Source organism: Scardinius erythrophthalmus (assembly GCF_964197995.2).
Source record: "Scardinius erythrophthalmus genome assembly, chromosome: 1".
Classification (NCBI taxonomy): domain Eukaryota; kingdom Metazoa; phylum Chordata; class Actinopteri; order Cypriniformes; family Leuciscidae; genus Scardinius; species Scardinius erythrophthalmus.
Genome location: NC_138221.1, coordinates 21896674 through 21916027, shown reverse-complemented (window position 1 = coordinate 21916027; position 19354 = coordinate 21896674). Strand labels below are relative to the sequence as shown.

Genomic DNA, 19354 nt, shown 5'->3' with positions numbered 1-19354 from the left:
CATCCTGGGCAGAGAAACACATGGAGTAGACGAGGTCGGAGTCAAAAGGTTACTAACCACTGACTTGTGAGCATCGGCGCGTGATGTTTCAAGCGCGAATCGTCGATCTCGTAGCTCGGCCTGTCTCTCTAGTAGGTCGCGGATCTGCTTCTGCACGGATTCCAGCTCTAACTGCACAGAATGCAGCTCGAAGGTGTCCTCACCTGTACTCAAAGGTAACGTTAGACACACATCCGTTATATTCGCCATTATAGCAGATGTGCTATAATGGCGAATTATAGCTTTCAGTGATACAGGTGTAAAGTCGATCGATTGGCGCGACCACGCGTGTAATGCTAGCGGGCTAAGGCTAGTAGCGGAAGTTCGAAAGGTTGGATATATGTAGCGATATCAGAGCAATCCGATTGTTTTTTAAGGAGAATAGTATTCCAGATATGTTCACACGCTATAAAAATGAAAAAAGTTCGTTTGTAATAGAGTGTAAAGAAGATAAACAAGGTTTCTGAATTAATAGTGTCAAATGCTTTACACAGATCAATAAACACACCTCCTACTCACACTCTCCGTCTCTGCAAGTTTCGGAAGGGAATGATTCAGATTTCTCATGCCACAGCCTCTAGAAGACAGACGTGTTGCTCATGTCTTATCTACGTCGTCAAGCTCTGTTTGAGTCTGCGCGTCAGGAACTTAAGTCCTAAAAAATCGCTAAAATTGGGCTTCACTTGTCTCAATTGAGTTCCAATGAGATGGCTCTGTCCACTTCTTATACTGTCTATGGTAAATCCGGGGGTTTTGCTTTTGATTCAGGCTTCTGATTGGCCAACGTGGCTTTACGATTAGGGTTATATCGCTGCCTGCCGGTGTGGCATGCTCTTGACGGGGCGTGATAGCGTGTTTTTTGCGTTTTCATGTAGTAGGCAAAGATGTCTTTTAAACTGAGCATGTGTGGACGGGATTTTTTTTTTTTACGCAGGAGGAAAAACTCAACAGTTATAAAAATACCCGTGTCCGTGTGGACTAGGCCTAAGTATAACAACATAACACTCACTAAGGCGTAACGAAATGGCACTCTGGTGATGACGTCATCACAAAGGTTCGTCATCTCCAGAGACATTAACAACTTTACACAGCATAGAAAATATATGACAATTATTTGGAGTAGTTTATATATGATAAATTGACTACAGTCCATTGTTTTGCTGAGCTTTAGAAAAATAGTCTCAAATGTAAGTTGATCATTTCAGGGCACATAATGTTGTTCAGTATTTAAACACTTTAAGAATTAAGTAAAAAAAGTGAGATGGTAAATACTTTTAAAATATATTTGGGGGAAAATGTATTCATTATAAAGTGTGAATTACTCTGTCAGTATTAAATGACTACTTTGATGCTCTGTCTCAAGTGTTTACAACAATGTGAGCTGAAAACAGGAAACAAACAAACATTATTTTAAGTTGTATTATTAAGTCACGTCATAGCTATAATCAGTTCTTTGATATCTCTATTTATTCACATTTCTCATTTCCATTTTGTTACAGATTCTCTAATCTGAATGAAAGTGTTCAAAACAGATTTGTTCTGAGACTCTTCAGTAAAGCAGCAGAGACTGAGACACAGACAGGAGAGCAGATGCTGAAACTGTTATCATCAGTCTGCACCGACAGATATTTCACTTATCAATGGACTGACAGAATTCAACAGAGTGATTTCCTGCTGGATCTTTACTCACATGTGAAGAACTACGAGACTCAAACAGGCAGGAGTTTCCTTCCAGCATTGCAGTCAGTTTTCCAGTCACCTGATGTCTGGGTCATAGATCTCTCACAGAGAAAGACCTCCGTCCTCCTGGAAGTGTTGAAACTCCAGACAGTGAAGAAACCAGTAGAGCTGAGAGGATGTTCAGAGGAAGAGAGTGAAGTGAAGAGTTTCCTTCAGTGTCTGTCCTACATCTCACAGCTGAGGTACCTGAACTTGCATGCTTTTGATTGTTGATTTAACCCTCAGAGATCCAGACATTGATATTCATGTTATTTCTTTTTTCATCATTAAACATGTTTTAGAAAGGCATTGATGAGAACATTTATTTTGTTTATGGATGTTTTGGATTGGAGTGTAATTTGGAAAAACATTGCTAATTTACTATATAGATTTTTAATACAGCAAGTGAAAGTTTTGGATTCACAACACAATTCAATGCACACATCATATACAGTAAAATACTATATTACAACCCAGCCAGCACAGCCATGTGGGGCCCAAATGGGTTTGACCTGGGCTATCTAACTGGGACCCAGCCAGTTTTGCACCCAGTTTCCATGTAGGCCCCACATGGGTTTGCCCAGATGAAATGAACACTGCTTAGTGTGCACAGTACAGGCTGTTTAATGTAACACTTAATCAGTGTTGTTGGAGGTAATGAGATAATTAAGTGATTGAATAATGATTGTGCATTAATGATGAACACCTGCTGTTAACAAGCATAATCACTGAAGGAAAGAGAAACACAAGAACTACTTCCAGCCACAGCCTTAGATGAAATCAACTGAAGATAAAATACATTACATCTCTCAAGATCTGATTAAACAACTCCACAAACAGCATTACCAGCTTCACTTATTACTAACCAGACTGACTTTATTTCTGTCAGACGTCTTCAGAATTTCTTATTGAGAATTAAGAAGAGGCTTAGATGTTGATTACTTATTTGAAAGTAATAGTTTGGTTTGATGTTACCATTGTGGCGATCAGTGTGTGCTTTAATCAGGCTCTTGACTTTTTAACATTAGTTTTTCTCTGGCAGCTGTGTCTGTTTGTTATGGTGAGAACAGCAAGAGAAAATATAATCAGATGCTGTAAGCTGATTGATGATAAGAATATAATCATCATGTATTGGCTTAACTCACTGATAATATGTGGGAGGTTTATAAGGGTAGTGTGTTATTCACTTTGTTTTATTGTTGTGATTCTGCAGCAAGAGATCCAGCACAGTTTAATCAGAACAGTTCAATCGATCAAATGATTTTTAAAACACCATTTACATATTTTGGGGTTCGCCAAATCTTACTCACACACGGACATCAAGAATCAGCATATGAATCTCAACAATGGTGACATGCTTCATGCTGTAATGCATTCTGGGAGCCATGGATAAGTTTCATATGATGCACTCAGAATGCATTGCAGCATGAAGCATGTCACCATTGTTGAGATTCATATGCTGATTCTTGATGTCTGTGTGCAAGTAGATCTTGCTGGAGTCCAACAAATATAAACACATATGTAAATGGTGTTTTAAAAATAATTTGATGTTCTGATTAAGCTGTGCTGATTAAACTGTGCTGGATCTCTTGCTGCAGAATCACAACAATAAAAAAGAATTAATAACATACTACCTGTATAAACCTCACACATAATATCAGTAAGTTAAGCCACTACATGATGATGATTATATTCTTATCATCAATCAGCTTACAGCATCTGATTATATTTTCTCTTGCTGTTCTCACCATAACAAACAGACACAGCTGCCAGAGAAAAACTAATGTTAAAAAGTCAAGAGCCCGACTAAAGCACACACGGATCGCCACAATGGTAACATCAAACCAAACTATTACTTTCAAATAAATAATCAACATCTAAACCTCTGTTAATTCTTAATAAGAATTTCTGTAGATGTCTGACAGAAATAAAGTCAGTCTGGTTAATAATAAGTGAAGCTGGTAATGCTGTTTGTGGAGTTGTTTAATCAGATCTGGAGAGATTTGATGTATTTTATCTTCAGTTGATTTCATCTAAGGCTGTGGCAGGAAGTAGTTCTCATGTTTCTCTTTCCTTCAGTGATTCTGCTTGTTAACAGCAGGTGTTCATCATTAATGCACAATCATTATTCAATCACTTAATTATCTCATTACCTCCAACACTGATTCAGTGTTACATTAAACAGCCTGTACTGTGCACACTAAGCAGTGTTCATTTCATCTGGGCAAACCCATGTGGGGCCAACATGGAAACCGAGGACAAAACTGGCTGGGTCCCAGTTAGATAGCCCAGGTCAAACCCATATTTGGGCCCCACATGGCTCTGCTGGCTGGGAATCAGTAAGGACAAATTTAATACTTCAAAGTTCAGTGTTGACAGGCTGCTGTTACTGAAGATGCTTCACTGCTGCAGTGTTGATGATGATGATGATGTGTGTGTGTGTGTGTGTGTGTGTGTGTGTGTGTGTGTGTGTGTGTGTGTGTGTGTGTGTGTTCAGGGTTGACAAGCTGCTGTTACTGAAGATGCTTCGCTGCTGCAGTGTTGATGATGATGATGATGATGTGTGTGTGTGTGTGTGTGTGTGTGTGTGTGTGTGCTCAGGGTTGACATGCTGCTGTTACTGAAGATGCTTCACTGCTGCAGTGTTAATGATGAGTGTGTGTGTGTGTGTGTGTGTGTGTGTGTGTGTGTGTGTGTGTGTGTGTGTGTGTGTGTGTTCAAGGTTGACAGGCTGCTGTTACTGAAGATGCTTCGCTGCTGCAGTGTTGATGATGATGTGTGTGTGTGTGTGTGTGTGTGTGTGTGTGTGTGTGTGTGTGTGTGTGTGTGTGTGTGTGTGTTCAGCGTTGACAGGCTGCTGTTACTGAAGATGCTTCACTGCTGCAGTGTTGATGATGATGATGTGTGTGTGTGTGTGTGTGTGTGTGTGTGTGTGTGTGTGTGTGTGTGTGTGTGTGTTCAGGGTTGACAAGCTGCTGTTACTGAAGATGCTTCGCTGCTGCAGTGTTGATGATGATGGTGTGTGTGTGTGTGTGTGTGTGTGTGTGTGTGTTCAAGGTTGACAGGCTGCTGTTACTGAAGATGCTTCGCTGCTGCAGTGTTGATGATGATGATGTGTGTGTGTGTGTGTGTGTGTGTGTGTGTGTTCAGGGTTGACAGGCTGCTGTTACTGAAGATGCTTCACTGCTGCAGTGTTGATGATGATTGTGTGTGTGTGTGTGTGTGTGTGTGTTCAAGGTTGACAGGCTGCTGTTACTGAAGATGCTTCGCTGCTGCAGTGTTGATGATGATGTGTGTGTGTGTGTGTGTGTGTGTGTGTGTTCAGCGTTGACAGGCTGCTGTTACTGAAGATGCTTCGCTGCTGCAGTGTTGATGATGTCCAGCAGGAGTTTTCCTCAGTTCTGCTCTCCGTCCTGCAACACAAGCTGGACTTCTCCTGCCGTTCTGCTCTGGATCTGACAGCAAACACACACTCTGAGACTCTACATCTGACCACTGAGGACTGCCGTGTGATGGCCACAGTCATTCAGAGAGCTCACACACACACACACAGCTGATTCTACAGGACTGTGAGATTAACACAGCTGGAATGGACCAGCTGTTCCCAGTGTTACATGCTATGAAACTCTGGTGAGGAACATCAACAGTTTACATTCATACACAGACAGAAATCTAATATAGATATATACTGTATGTAAATCATCTCTTTTTCTGTGTTCAGCTGTGATAAATCTCTGCTGCTTCAGTTTCTGGCTCATGTGAGTCCTGAGGAAGCGGAGTCTCTCTCTCGAGCTCTGGGGGACGAGGTGGACCTCAGTCAGACTCCTCTGGAGCCGCAGGTCTGTCGAGGTCTGGCGCTGATTCTGGAATATTCTGAAGGACTGACTGAACTGGATCTGAGTCAGTGCCGTCTCACTGATCCCAGCCTGGATCTGCTGCTCCCAAACCTCCACAAAGCACAAAACATTGAGTGAGTGACTGAGACACAAAGAAGTATAAAGTATAATGTAATATTTTTGCATTTTGTCTGATTTGTTTGTTTGTCTGATCAGTTTTAGTGGCAATAGCATCACTGACACTGGGGCTCAGAGAATCCACAGTATCGTCTGTCGCAACAGTGACATAAAGACAGTGAGGTGTGTGTCTGAACGTCACAGAATCACATTCCCTTCTCAAGTTATTTGAGCTGAAGTCTTACAGTAGCAACAAACATGAGGCTCAGAAATTAAACTGCGATCTCTGAGTTGAAGTGCTTTCTCTTTTATTCAAAGCCGTTTTGTTACTTTTTTCCTTTGCTATCTACTACAATTTATCATCCATTAAACAAGAAATGTAAACATTGGCACAATTTATATGTCTATAAATCTGATTTCTGTTCATGATGGTGTGTTTGTTTCAGCTGCTGTTTCTAATATCAGTGTGTGTTTGTATCTGTAGGCTCTTTAACAACAGAATTGAATCCAGAAAGCTCTTCCTCACAGACCCACGATTTGAGATCTGGTGATGATAATAAACTCTCTCTGGTGAAACAACCACTGCAGATCTAGAGAGATGAGGCTCGTGAAAATGTAACAGGTGTGAACACTTTTGAAGAATCGGCCCATCAGAGTCCCAGAGAAAAATCTAGCAGCAGATTTTTGACCATATTCATGTTTCATCATCATCTTCATCTTCAATCATAATCTATTGCATTTACTGTGTTTTGTAAAATGGCCAAATCCATCTATAAACTTTCTTTCCTCTTCTCCATTCTTTTATATTATTTTTGTCATACAGGGTTATAGTTTTGAATTTAGTTTTTATATATGCTATATTCAATTTAGTTTGGTTTTCACTGTAATTTAGTTTTAGTGTAGTTAGTCATTTTTTCTCAGTGAAAGTTTTATTTTCTATTTGTAGTATTTGTAGTCTTCTAAAGGAAATATGCTAACTGGAATCGTTTAAAATTAAAACAGGGTTATTGTACAGGTAATGTATTTACACCATTGATTACCTGATCTTCTCCTCTTCATCATGAAGAAGAGTAGAAACCGTTTGACTGCCTGAACTCTAGTGTTTACTGCAGACAGAATACAAGAGAGACGAAAACACACTCACCTCATTCCTCCGACTGGAATCGTTTAAAATAAAAACAGGGTTAAATATTTCAGCGAAGTCTTTCAATCCAATGTTTTTGCTATTGAGGCTTTTTTATGTTTAATTCAGGTGAGTTGTAAAGGTTTCAAGTTTGATATGTCATGTATCAAAACTTAAAATTAATTGGTGGTCTATTTTAGTATGTTTTGGAGTCATGAAAATGTTATGTTATGTTAATCTTCATTTTTAGTGAAAATGTTTTCTTTTAGTTTTCTTTACTGATAATATGGATTTCTGGTCCTTTTTCCCTTTTTTCAACCAATTATCGAAGACAGCCAAAGCATGCATGCAGCTTTCAATCCTTTAGAGAGAGCTTATTTAATCCCTGTATTTAAAATGTTTTCCTAGATGTGTATGCTTCATTGGATGTGGGCCTTGCATTGCATTTATGGCACGTTTTCACAAATGACAACAGTTTAGATGTAATCCGTTTTAAGGTGATGTGTAACATGCACAACTTGTTTGAGCATCTTAAAAAAAAACGACACGGCAACACTGACAAACCATAATGTGGTTAAGCTTTTATTCTGAAAAAGAAGTTGACGTGCTTCACTGCTGTTGGAATATTTTTGTATGTGTTATCAGCATAATCGGAATATATGATGGATGGATGATAGATTTTATTTTTGCAGATTTGCATTTTTGATTTTATTTTTAACTGTTTGTAGATGCTAGAATCACACACTTCAAAAACAAAAAGAGAGATTTGTCTGTATAAATACTGGCATTATTTTTCTGTGAATGCTGAAGATGCTTTTGATATTTTAAATTTTAAATTTCAATGTCTTTCCAGTAGAGGGCAGCAATGATTTGTTAAAGTGAAAGTGAAAATTACGTGAAGTGACACGAAGGCCCAGTTTGGTAACCCATGCTCATAATCTGTCCTCTGTATTTAACCCATCCAAGTTAGTGCACACACATTAAGAGCAGTCAGTAGTGAAAACAAACAAACACACACACAAACCCCGGTTAGGTGCCTCGCTGAAGGGCATCTCAGTCGTTTCCTTGATAATCGAACCTGCAATCATTGTGTTACAAGTCTGACTCTCTAACCATTAGTCCATGACTGCCCTCTCATTAATAATGAAAACATCCAAACTGAAGGACATACACTAATGTATTTACACCATTGATTACCTGATTTTCTCCTCTTCATCATGAAGAAGAGTAGAAACCGTTTGACTGCCTGAACTCTAGTGTTTACTGCAGACAGAATAGAAGAGAGACGTTTTACTCAGGAAAACACACTTACCTCATTCCTCCGACTGAAATTATTGGTCAGTTAGGCGAGTAAAACTTGATTTAGTTTTTATATCTTCTAGTTCTTCCTGAATGTTATGGTACTGAGGCAGTTTAGATATAATATTGCAAATGTTAACAGGACGTTTATAAGGTGTCATACTGTTACTTGACAGATTTTCAGATGTATTTTTTATAACTTTTCATTCAATCCTGTGTTGTATTCATAGCTTTAATAAACTGTTACTGATTGAAATTAAATCTGACATTTTCCGTATTTGTGTCATATCCAGCATACATTCATTTTGAAACATAATATTGTGCTAGACTTTAATAAAAGTTTTTCTGTATTTAAAGCTACTGAACTATTCATCTGATTTTAGCAGTTCTTTTGAACAATATTCTAAGGTAGAGAAACAGAGGACGATCTGATCGAGATGCACATTAGGAGAGACGATAAGGGCACTTGTGTTTTCCTCTTCAGAGTTTTTGATCATCGCTGTTGCCATGGCGATTCCGTTTCTATAGACTTGCTGGAACAACGGCTCCAATCACTGAAACGATCTCAGTGTTTTTCAGCTGATGTTGAATGTGTCTGTATGAGGGAATCTCAGCAGGACGACTGAGAGCTTACAGAACATAAAACATCTCAACATCTTTGAGAAAGAGATGAGTAGCTGTTGAAGTGTCTTCCATTCTTGTTCACTAATATATTACACTTCACTGAGGTTTGTTTTGAGGAGAGAAACGTTGTTTTATATTTCTGCACATCAAGGAACTCCAACGCTTTCTCGGATTTGCTAACTTCTACAGATGATTCATTCACAACTACAGTCTTCTCAGTTACCCCTTGCTTTACGGCACGACGTCACATACATCAACAACATATGAAGCAGCCTCTATGGAAGACACTAGCACGCATTTCAGACGTGAATCATGGCAGAGTTGACGAAGAAAACGAAGAGGGGATCAGGCTGTGAGTGGAGAGAGGGCTCTGCGTGAGTGGTATTTACGACAGTACGTTAAAGTCGACATGAAATCAAAATTGACCATATTTACTTTGTTAGCGCATATTACTAGTCTTGTGGTTAACAATTAATCCGTGCAAGTTAATACACAGAAAAAAATTGTTTGCCGTGGTAATCTTTAATCAAAGTCTTAAAAGTTACTTCCGGTCTGAAATGGCGTTTCTTTTCTGATGACGTCAGTTTGACGGCTTGGGTTGGAAAACGCTTAACCACTCCTCAAACCGTTAGTCTGCTATGAGCGAGAGATGGAGAGGAGGAGCGCTGAAGTAAAACCCTGCCCTCTGTTCAATATTCCCTTTCACTGGGAAATACGTCACAACACTGGAGAAACGTCATTTTCAACTTCACGTTCATACAGACTTTAAATAGAAGTACTACACAGCAACTCTAGGGGTCGCTGTTTGACAAAAACGGAAACTGATTAGTATGCCTTTAAAGTTAAAGTAAAGCCATTAGGTTAAAGTTCAATCTGAAGAAGGGCTTGCATTAAGGTTAAATGACAGTGGCTTTTTTACAATCAGTTTTTAAATAAGTCGGAAATAAACAGCAAACCCTTAGGCTTGTAGTTTTGATTTCATATGTAAGAAATATGCCTATAAAATCCTGAAAATATTTAATTAAATTGACTGTCACAAACCAAAATGTTTAATAGTCTATGGAGTGTCCAGAAATTTCAATGACACAAGAACATAAAATATCATGGTGTGGCAACAATAAATATGAAAATGCCATTGCTGTATAAGCACCTACAACAGGGGTGGGCAAACTTTTTGGCTCAAGGGCCACACTGGGTTTTAAAATTTGACAGAGGGCCGGCCCAGTAGCAGATTATGAAGCACAATCTCATGAAAGTGCGTATCTATACCACGAATTTTATTTCTCGTGCCATTTATACGCCAAAAATGTTTTGTGTTTTTTTTTGCGTGCATATGCTACGCACTGTAAACCCTTTGGTTAGGATTAGTGGTGTGGAGTGCGTGCCTATTACTTGCCATAAAGTGCGTATCATATGCACGCGAAATTTGCGTATCATAAGCACTACAAATACAATTCGTGGTATTCACACTTTCATGAGATCGGGCTGAGCAAACAGACATTTACGTTGTGGCAACGTCTGCGCGAAATTCAACAACTGAGAGACGACATTCTGACAATACATTTTTTTATGTTAGATATCCCCCATTTAGCATGTTATGTCTTGATGTTAATTTTTAATTAGTCAGATGTTAGATAGCCTATACTTTTTAAATATTGTTTATTCTTATTATTATTTAATGGGCCTAACAGTAAATTAGAAACAAAATACCTGCAAGTGTAGCCTACACTTAGAAGAGTAAAAATGACAGAAGGTTACGTTAATTCACCTTTATCAAAACTGCATGGCAATTTGCACTTCCAAAAGTCATACATTTGTGGAAAAAAAACTAAATAAACGAATACAAATTTATTTTAAGAATAATAAATTAAAACATAAAAAGCAAAGGCAGATCAGAACATTTAATGAAAAAAAACGGGTTCTGTAGCACTACATGGCAGACACGAGCGTAGTCGAAAGCCGGGCGATAAAGGCAGGGGGTCAGGGTTTCATATTACTTTGAAGGTACCCCCGGGAGCCGCCATTGGCTAACAAGCCTTCACCTACTGTTAGCATCCCATTGACTCCCATTCATTTTGGCGTCACTTTGACAGCGAATAACTTTACATCTGAGGCATTTTAAGACTCCATTTTTCCATTGTTTATTTCTAAAGAAACACGACAATGTATAAAAGGCTCCATTACCTTGTATCTTACGTTATGGCCCCGTAGAAGCAGATTTTGTAAAAGTAGGCTAACGATTGCGTCATAACCACGCGACTCTCTGTCGCACAGTAGAGAATTACCGTATGGACAGGAGGAGAAGCTCGAGGGCAATCGGGGGGACGTGGAGGCATAATGTCCAATAAAGTCTAGGGAGAAGCCCATAGAGAGTCATGAAGTTGTTCCTGCTCCTAGCTCATGGACAGCTCCTACTCACACTCTCCGTCTCTGCAAGATTCGGAAGGGAATGGTTCAGATTTCGCTCGGTACAGCTACTCGAAAACTTACAACTGTCAGGCAGGCTGCGCATGTCACATCCACGTCGTCAAGCTCAGTTTGAGTCTGCGCAGTACGCTCAGCAATCAGGAAATGAGGGCTTCTAATTTGCTTCACTTTTCTCCGTTGAAGTCTATGGGGTCGCTGTGTCCAGTTTATATACTGTCTATGGATAAAGGTCGATAAACGGAATCAGTCAGGATAAATCCACAAATCCAGAGGAGCTAAATAACTAATATTTAAAATAACTAAAACTAAATAGCAGACAAATCAAAGGAAAAACTAAGGTGTGCAAGCGGTTACCAAACATTTTTTTCTCTGTGAGCTTCCAAAAAAGGAAAAAACATTAACGTGCAACTAGTCTATGCGCTTAAGTCGCTGTCTGTTTGGTTTCCATGGTGACGCGTCATTGCTTGTTACGTGACGCACCCCAGCCACAACAGCGCTGAATGAATGATGATCAGCTTTTATGTCGTTTTTCCTTTTTTACATTTGTTAGCTATGGCATGCATGCAATATCTGATATTCCGATTGTCAAATATATGCAACGCAATATATAAGGCAAAGTATTGCAAGAAAAAAGGCTAAATTAATGCGATCTTAAGACAATTTTTTAAATACTCGGCAGGCCGGATTAAACAGCCTAACGGGCCGCATGTGGCCCGCGGGCCGTAGTTTGCACACCCCTGACCTACAAGCTGGAATTTGCCAATTCCAAACCATATTAATCTTAATAACCACTATTAATTTTGTATTTAATCATTTATAAGTGATATATAATTGTTCATGAAGGCTGGAAATGAAAAATGTCTTATTTTCAGGTGTGCAGAATTATTAGGCAAGTTTTCTTTTACAGATAAGAGGGACTCCAGCATACTGGGAAAAATCTCTCTGTGATTTGTTTGCTATGCTAAGACAGCTGGGCACTCCTACATTTTTCTGTACGTTTAGTGCTGCTGAGATGAGATGACCTGATGTGATTACTGCTATTAAAGCACAACAAGGTGAAACTGTGAACTTTGAGTTAGACTGGTCCGAAAAATGTGAAATCCTCAGAAGTAATCCAGTTACAGCCATGCGGATGTTTAAGAAAAGAGTTGAAGCCTTGATGAGAGATTTGATCAATTCACCTGCTCAACCTATCGGTGAGGTAATTTACTTTTTTTACAGAGTACACTGTAAAAAATTATTTTATGTCAAAGTAAATAAAACAGGAAAAATCATGTATCTTTTGCTAAGAATTATTTTGTAAAAATGAAAACTTTAGTATATTAAGTAAATCCTAATTATATACTCATTTTTTACTTGTAAATATTAGACATCCAACAGACAAGTGAAATTGACTTCTGACTCTCTGGCATATTTACATGCATTAATTAAGTACTTGAAGCAAATTTTTTTTAAAAATCAAGTAAAATTTAGCCCTTGAAGAAAGGAATCTGCGCATGCGCGGAAAGAAGAAAACACGCGATGATTGAGGGATTTCCAATCTCCACTCCAACGGCTCTCGACAGGTAAGCAACAGTAAAAAACTGCATTATATTACGGATTTATAATGATTTTTTGATTAATTCAACGATTGTCTTGTCATCACTTCATTCTGTACATTTGAAAAGTTTAGTGTTCTTAAGTTTAGAGACGTGCTCCAGAAAAAAGTTCACGGAGAGGCAGAGGCAGAAAGCACCCTGTTTATTTCCTTTCTTTTACAAAAGCACAATGTTTTATTTCGATTGAAAGTGGAAAAAGTAGACATTTAACAGTTTTTTTTTTATATTTCTACATGAAGATCTACATGAACTTCCTGTTTCGAATGCGCATGCGTCGCGTCTGAGCGCGTTGTTGTCTTTGGAGCTCCATCGATTGATTTATAATTCTTGATTTCTCTTTAAACTCAGTTACAACGAACATTTTCTACTTTTCCTCACCTCATAGTTATAACGCGGATTGTTGAGTAGACGCGTCTCAAGCCTAGTGATCCAACGCTGGATACTCTTATAGGTTACGTCCGTGGATCACGGCTGAACGCGTCTTCTCCGCACTCATTTAAGTTACAAACAAACATTTTTTCGCCTATCGTGCGTCTACTCTACACCCGTACCACTGAAAAGACGGATTATATCCAAGACTTAAGCCATAAATTAGTATTAATATTGATAGCACCACTGGTAGCGTCGTTGCTAACTTAACTTACTGTCCATCTGTTAAAATGGCGAATATATCAAATGTAAGTAGTCTACCTTTTGGTGCAGGTGAGGACACATTTGAGCTGCACGCGGTGCAGTCTGAGCTGGAAGCTGTTGAGAAACAGATCCACGACCTTTTAGTAAGAAAAGCCGAGCTGATAGACCGGCGTTTGGCTCTCGAAACATCACGTGCCGAGGCACACAAATCAGAGATTAATGTTACTAACCCGCTGACTCCGACCTCGTCTACTCCGTGCGTTCCTCAACATCGGTCCCGAACGTCGAGGTCGCGATCAGCCATGGTCTCGTTCACTCCGGCTCCAACATGCCATCACGAAGCCTGGATTTTTCCGCAGCGGAAGTCGCGAGTCAGGTCTAGACCAAGAAAACTCTCTCCGACCCTCCCGGTTTTCGAGATATCCACACAAAACCGCTTCTCCCCTCTTCGCGAAACAGAACGCGATGCTGTGATCATCGGCGATTCCATCGTTCGACACGTACACGCTACGTTAAATAAAAGTAAGGTGCATAGTCACTGCTTTCCTGGTGCTCGTGTTTCTGAAATCGCTGCTCACGTTCCCGAGATTCTGAACGAGCGCGTCGGAACCGTTGTCCTGCACGCGGGAGGGGCCGACATCAGACTGCGCCAAACGGAGGTTTTGAAGAAAGACTTCAGGAATCTGATCGATACGGTACGCAGCACATCGCCTGATATAACGATTATTGTGTCAGGACCGCTTCCCACGTATCGACTAGGTCATGAAAAGTTTAGTAGATTATTTGCGCTTAATGAATGGTTAATGTCATGGTGCAATGAGCAGAAACTTCTCTTTGTAAATAATTGGAATCTGTTTTGGGAGCGTCCTAGGCTTTACCGTGCTGATGGCTTACACCCAAGCAGATTCGGATCGGATCTTCTGTCAGATAACATCTCCAAAATGTTAAATACCTTTTGACTAGTAAACAAAAGTCCAAATCATAGTCTCTGCTGCACCAATTTAACTGATATAAATAGTGTAGAACATTGCATAGAAACTGTGTCTATTCCTCGTTTAGTGAGATCAAATCATAAATCTACTGCAGGATCTAGAAAAAATCTAATTGTTATTAAACCAGAAAATGTTGCTATTGGTAATCAAAAACAATTTTTAAAGCTAGGTCTTCTAAACATTAGATCACTCACACCTAAGGCAGTTATTGTAAATGAAATAGTCACAGATAATAGCTTCGATGTACTTTGCCTTACTGAAACCTGGCTTAAACCAAATGATTATTTCGGTTTAAATGAGTCTACTCCATCAGGATACTCCTATAAGCACGAGCCCCGTCTGAATGGTCGTGGCGGCGGTGTTGCAACAATCTATAGAGATTTTCTCAATGTTACTCAGAAAACGGGTTATAAGTTTATTTCATTTGAAGTACTTGTACTAAATGTTACGCTCTTAGATGTTCGAAAAACATCCCTATTATCTCTAGCCTTGGCTACCGTATATAGACCGCCTGGGCCTTACTCTGATTTCCTAAAAGAGTTTGCAGATTTTCTCTCAGACCTATTAGTTAACTTCGATAAAGCATTAATTGTTGGAGACTTTAATATCCATGTAGATAATCAAAATGATGCGTTAGGGGCTGCGTTTACAGATTTATTAAACTCCTTTGGGGTCAAGCAAAACATTACCGGACCGACTCATCGATTTAATCATACACTCGATTTAATTATATCACATGGAACCGATCCAACCGATATAGATATCATTCCACAAAGTGACGATGTCACTGACCATTACATGGTAACTTGCATATTACGTACTCCTGTAATATATCATGCTGCGCCGCGTTATCGATTAGGCAGAACAATCCTTCCATCCACCATAGATAATTTTTCAAACAGCTTATCGGATCTGTCTCAGCTGCTCAGTGAACCCAAACAAACAGATGAACTTGAGGAATTAACTAGCACTATGAGCACCATTCTCTCTGGATCATTGGATATTGTTGCGCCCATTAGATTAAAAAAGGTCAGAGAGAAAAGTAAAGCACCATGGTACAACAGTACTACGCGTGTTCTAAAGAGAGAAACCCGTAATTTAGAGCGTAAATGGAATCAAACCAACTTAGAGGTCTTTAGAATCGCATGGAAAGACAGTATGTCACGTTATAAAAAGGCCCTAAAAGCGGCCAGGGCTGAGCATCTACGCAAACTAATAGAAAACAACCATAACAATCCTAAGTTCTTATTTAACACTGTGGCGAGACTAACAAATAAACAGATGTCTCCTGAACAAAGTATTCCATTACAGTTTAGTAGTAATGATTTCATGAAGTTCTTCACTGAGAAAATAGAAAACATCAGAACCACAATTGTAAACGTTCAATCCTCAATCGCGCCTTATAATTCAGCCTCAATTATCACGCCGCAAGAACAATTACAGTGCTTTTCAACTATAGAACAAAAAGAGTTAAATAAATTTATCATTTCCTCTAAAACAACAACATGTTTATTAGATCCCATACCAACTAAACTATTGAAAGAAGTGTTACCTGTAGTGGAAGAGCCTCTCCTCAATATTATTAACTCGTCTTTATCTTTAGGTCATGTTCCAAGAACATTTAAACTGGCAGTTATAAAACCTCTCATTAAGAAACCACAATTAGATCCGAATAATCTAGTAAATTATAGACCCATTTCAAATCTACCTTTTATGTCTAAAATACTAGAAAAAGTTGTGTCCGCTCAACTGGGCTCTTTCTTACAAGAAAATGACACCTATGAAAAGTTTCAGTCTGGATTCAGGCCGCATCATAGCACTGAAACTGCGCTCGTTAAAATCACAAATGATTTACTTTTAGCTTCTGACCAAGGCTGTATCTCAATATTAGTTTTACTTGATCTTAGTGCTGCGTTCGATACTATAGATCATACAATACTCTTAGATCGACTACAAAATTATACTGGTGTTCAAGGACAAGCATTAAGCTGGTTTAGATCGTATTTATCTGACCGCTACCATTTTGTTTATTTAAATGGAGAAAAATCTATCATAACTCCAGTAAACTATGGAGTGCCGCAGGGATCTGTGTTAGGCCCTCTGTTATTCTCAATATATATGCTACCACTTGGAAATATTATAAGGAAACATGGAATTAGTTTCCATTGTTATGCTGATGACACTCAAATCTATATTTCATCACGGCCAGATGAAAACGCTAAATTATCCAAATTGACAGAGTGTGTTAAAGATATAAAAGATTGGATGACGCATAATTTTCTTTTATTAAATCCAGACAAGACAGAGGTACTACTTATCGGTTCAAAAAACCACCCACAAAACCTCTCACAATACAACTTTAACATAGTAGGATGTCCTGTTACTTCATCCTCTACAGTAAAAGACCTGGGTGTTATATTAGACTGCAACCTGTCTTTTGAAAATCATATTTCATATGTTACAAGAACAGCCTTTTTCCACCTTAGAAACATTGCTAAGCTACGTAATATGCTATCAGTTTCTGACGCAGAAAAGTTAGTTCATGCATTCATGACCTCGAGACTAGATTACTGTAATGCGTTATTAGCCGGTTGTCCTGCATCCTTAATAAACAAGCTACAGTTAGTCCAAAATGCCGCCGCTAGAGTTCTAACTAGATCAAGAAAATATGATCATATAACACCGATTTTATCATCCCTACATTGGCTACCTATAAAGTCCCGTATTAATTACAAGGTATTGCTACTGACTTATAAAGCCCTAAACGGCTTAGCTCCAGTCTATTTAACCGATCTTCTATCGCCCTATAATCCATCGCGCTCTTTAAGGTCACTAAATTCGAGGCTTTTGGTCATACCTAGGATATCCAGATCCACCAAAGGAGGGAGAGCATTTTCACATTTAGCACCAAAACTCTGGAATAGTCTTCCGGATACTGTTCGTTGCTCAGACTCGCTCTCCCAGTTTAAAACTAGATTAAAGACGCATCTCTTCAGCCAGGCATTCATATAATACTTTTAATCCTACAGTTAAATCCGACCTCTAGTTCATAAACGCCAGAGGAGAACTGGCCCCCGACTGAGCCCGGGTTCTCCCAAGGTTTTTTTTTTTTCTCCATTAGGTCACCTGATGGAGTTTTTCGGTTCCTTGCCACTGTTGCCTTTGGCTTGCTCAGTTGGGGATATTTGGGGATATTTAATTGAATTAATCAATCAACGATACTATTGATCAGCATTACCGAACGTAGACGTTCCACTAGAAACAAACATTGATGTATTGTTCTAATTTATTACTGTGAAGCTGCTTTGATACAACCTGTGTTGTGAAAAGCGCTATATAAATAAACTTGACTTGACTTGACTTGATTTCTTAAAGGAACACTCCACCGTTTTTTGAAATAGGGCTTATTCACCTTCTTTCCTACATTTAGATAGGTGGGAAAATGCATTTTTGTCTCAGTGCATGCATTGTTTTAGTTTGACAGGGTCGGCGCTAGCTTAGCTTAGCATAATGAATGGAATCCTTTGTTGCCGGCTAGCATGTCTTGAGTAAAAGTGACATAAATTTTTTTTAAAAACTCACCTAATTACTTCTTTTGGCCTGCGTATTCACAACGAGTACAAATAGCAATACAGATTAACACTAGGCGATTTCCTAGGCAAATATTGACTTATATATTAAGGACTATATTAGGGGGAAGCACAGGCGAAGCACTGCTACTTGGGCGTTATATCTCTGTGCCCAAGTAGCAGTGCCTCGCCTGAGCTTCCCCCTAATATAGTCCCAAGTCAATATCTGCATAGGAAATCGCCTAGTGTTAATCTGCATCGCTATCTGTACCTGTTGTGAATACGCAGGCCACAAGAAGTAATTAGGTGAGTTTTTTTATTTTTTATATCACTTTTACTTAGGACATGCTAGCTGGCAACAAAGGATTCCATTCATTATGCTAAGCTAAGCTAGCGCCGACCCTGTCAAACTAAAACAAAGCATGCACTAAGACAAAAATGCGTTTGCCCACCTATCTAAATGTAGGAAAGAAGGTGAATAAGCCCTATTTCAAAAAACGGTGGAGTGTTCCTTTAAGTCTGTATTCTTTATGACCAAAAATGACGGAGTATTTTAAGTCTAATTTGCTGCTATGTGAAAAAAAAAAAAATCGAGCAAAACGCATGGGCGCTTTTGCCGACTCAAGAGGGTTAATGACGAGTTTGCTTTGTAAGATGTTAGTCATGTTTTTTTCTCAGTTTTAAACTTTGTTTTACACGATTTATCAGTAATTACGCCTAAAAACCATGAACATGTCACTTAAATCATGATCTTTTTGTTTAATATTTGTTATTTTGTGTGCAATTTTCTTTATGACAAATATTGGCCACGAATTAACAATAGGCCTAAGTGAGAAGGTTCTCGTTCCCTCATCGTGCACAATATAATTCATTCCCTCATTCATTTGCTAAATCATGCATACTGTCTATTAAATGGTCCCTGCTTTTACTAAATCGTGACCACGTTGTAAATGACAATAATTCGTACTCCCAAATTCCTAATTCGTAGCCTTGATATCTGCATGCTATGTGTCACATGTTAGCATTAAAGGTATAGTTCACTTTGACAGGGCTTTCAGTGTGGCAGGTCCTAAACTGTGGAATGCCCTGCCGCTTGAGATGCGCCAAAGCATAAGTATATCCACTTTTAAAACTAAGTTAAAGACACATTTTTTTTTAGCTTAGCTTTCCTGTCAGCCCCGTGATTTTGATTTTCACCTTGTGCTCAGTGTACTCCTGCATGCCCTTGGCTTTTTATGTTCCTTGTATGTAATCTATGTCCAATTTGATTGTACTGTTCGTACTATCAGTGAATTCAATCATGGATGTAGCTGCATTGTGTTTTAGTAGTTCTTTGTATTTCCTTGACTTCCTTGACTCCAATTTGTACAGTGTCCTT

At 38.9% G+C, this 19354-nt stretch overlaps 1 protein-coding gene and 1 pseudogene across 2 annotated transcripts in view; one reads left to right on the top strand and one right to left on the bottom strand.

Moving 5' to 3' along the window:
* The window catches only part of LOC308687116 (nucleotide-binding oligomerization domain-containing protein 1-like), a 74769-nt pseudogene extending 72777 nt beyond the window's left edge, over positions 1-1992 (top strand). The window contains exon 7 of the transcript XR_014032238.1: positions 1539-1992. The product of XR_014032238.1 is annotated as a nucleotide-binding oligomerization domain-containing protein 1-like (transcript). The remainder of the gene's footprint in view (positions 1-1538) is intronic.
* LOC308697009 (uncharacterized protein) overlaps positions 1-19354 on the bottom strand; it is a gene marked incomplete at its 3' end in the record, with an annotated part of 215586 nt that overhangs the window by 129976 nt on the left and 66256 nt on the right. The window lies entirely within an intron of this gene.